This window comes from Symphodus melops (genome assembly GCF_947650265.1).
Source record: "Symphodus melops genome assembly, contig: scaffold_121, whole genome shotgun sequence".
Taxonomy (NCBI): domain Eukaryota; kingdom Metazoa; phylum Chordata; class Actinopteri; order Labriformes; family Labridae; genus Symphodus; species Symphodus melops.
Window position 1 is genome coordinate 52,501 of NW_027636747.1, and position 2,500 is coordinate 55,000.

A 2,500-nucleotide genomic window follows, 5' to 3' on the forward strand; every position below is an offset into this window, starting at 1 on the left:
AGTCTGCAGTTATCTGCTGTTACAGGGTTAACAGGTATAAGGGTGAGAATCATAATAAATCAGTCAGTGTTTGTGTGTTAGAGCCTGAGGCCTGTGTGTGCGTCTGTGTGTGTGAGTGTGTGCGTGTGTGTGTGTCTGTGTGTGTGAGTGTGTGTGTCTGTCTGTCTGTCTGTCTGTCTGTCTGTCTGTCTGTCTGTCTGTCTGTCTGTCTGTCTGTCTGTCTGTCTGTCTGTCTGTCTGTCTGTCTGTCTGTGTGTGTGTGTGTGTGTGTGTGTGTGTGTGTGTGTGTGTATAATTGTTTCTTCATTGGAGAGATAAAAAGTTATTTATTTTTCAGGGAGATTGAAGCAGTCAGACAGGATCTGCAGGTTCAAGGTTTTAGTTTACAATTTACCTTTTAAAGACAGAAAACAACTTGAACATTGAGAAGTTCTCGACAATCAGACACAACACTGTCGACTTCATCCTGATGCCATCTCATCGTACAAGCTTTCTTGAAATGTATTGGGCAGCTACTTGAACATTGTGCGAGGCTGTCACTTTAGTTCACATGAGATCAGTGCGATGGCAGGCTGAAGTAGTGCTGGTACTAATACTAATGATACGCTCACACATAGTTACTACACAGATCCTGCCGCCAACATGGACCTGTTTAGGACCAGACTTTGGGTTGGTGGGAGAACTTTTAATGAAATGTTCATTGCAGAGGAATTGTAAGAACAGACGTTGTGGACTTGGCATGCTTGTGACCGCAGACAGCAGATTGTTTTTGTGTTTCATGTGGATGAAGATGCGGTTGAATTGAATGTGTGTGGACGGGATCATTTTTTAAACGCTGAAGGAAAACCTCAGTTAGAAAAAAGACCCACCTACGTCTGGACTCATGCATCTTTATTTGGCATTTTGATCTTGAAGACATCGTACTTTAGGTCTCTGAGGGGTTTGAAGACAGTTTGACTTCATGTTGGACTTTAATGTAAGACACACACACAGACACTTTCACTGCAAACTGTCAGTGGTTTTATCAGTGTGTATCAGAGACTCAACATGTCAGGATCCGTCAGCTGAGAGACTGTTCTCATCACATCTGCTGTGCAAGAAAAGACCTGTCTGCACACACACGTTTCTGCAGCTTTTCTTGACAGAACATTTGCAGAAGTCGGTGCCAATTCAAACCCTGACCTTATTCTAACCTGAGTTGGATCCTGAAGCAGAGTGTCACAAACCTCCTGCAGACTGAGGCAGTGTGAATGTGTCCTGTGTTTCACTCTCTCAGTAAAGAGTCCTGGTTCATGTTAAGCAGAAATTATTACAACTCGTAAATCGGTCTCTCTCTCTCTCTCTCTCTCTCTGCTCTGAATCTGCTGCTTATCATATGTCGGCCATGTTGGCTTCTAGTTCTCCCTGACACAGACATACATTGTATCTAGAGCTGCAGCTATCGAATATTTTAGTATATTTTAATCGAATATCCCGATCGATTAATCAAGTAATCGAATAAATCATACTTTCGCTTCATTAAGGTTTAACTCGTCTCGGGTCGTCCCTACAAACCCGCTTCTTTGCAGTTACCATGGTAACGCCTGCTTGTTACAACCAACCACCTCTGCTCTACAGCTGCTGATGCTCACCATATTACTGACAGGGTCCATAATGAACTTTATGATTCACTGGTCAAGGCGACAGGTAGATGAAACAGGCCAAACATGTTTTAATGGCTGAAATTACAAACACTGTTTTGAGTTACTGTACATTTAATCAAGAAAGCTTTATGTTCTGTTGAATCAATCACAGAATCAATCATTCTATCAGATCAGGAAATTGAGAAACTTTAATAAAAACTAAAACAAATTCTCTGTTGATTTAACTTTGACAACATCAGACATTTCATATAATCAGCCTGTTTATTATTAGAAGTGTCTCTCTGTCTGCTCCTGCAGCGCGTGCATTCAGCGCGCTCACAGACTACAGAGACGGTGAGAGGACGTTGCTATCGCTATGTTAGCTGGCCGTTGCTATCGCTATGTTAGCTGGATGTTGCTATCGCTATGTTAGCTGGATGTTGCTATCGCTATGTTAGCTGCAAACATGAAGCATGAACATGCGAACATTGAACATTGAAACAGAACCCTGGTCACTTATTGCACATTGCACGCATGCACAAGTTTCACTTTTCTTATAATCTTGTTTTATCCTCCATTTTATTTAACTTTGTACTTTTTGCACATTTAGGTTTATTAATGTAAATATTATTTATCTTTTTGTTTTATTTTATTTACCTTTTTTATCTACATTGCACCGTGGGAAGGGGGGAAACGTAATTTCGATTTCACTGTACGTCTGACATATTTTGGAATTGACAATAAAGAACCTTGAACCTTGAACCTTGAACCTTGAACCTTGAACCTTGAAACACGGAGAGAGTGAACGGAGAAAACTGACCGTTTAACCGGATCACGTGTTCCCAACTCGGTCATATGGATCACAGATCAACTGTACT

At 41.3% G+C, this 2,500-nt stretch overlaps 1 protein-coding gene across 2 annotated transcripts in view; it reads right to left on the minus strand.

The window, feature by feature from the left end:
- Positions 1–2,500, minus strand: part of rbbp8l (retinoblastoma binding protein 8-like) — an 18,209-nt gene that overhangs the window by 14,968 nt on the left and 741 nt on the right. The gene's annotated exons all lie outside the window — the stretch shown is intronic.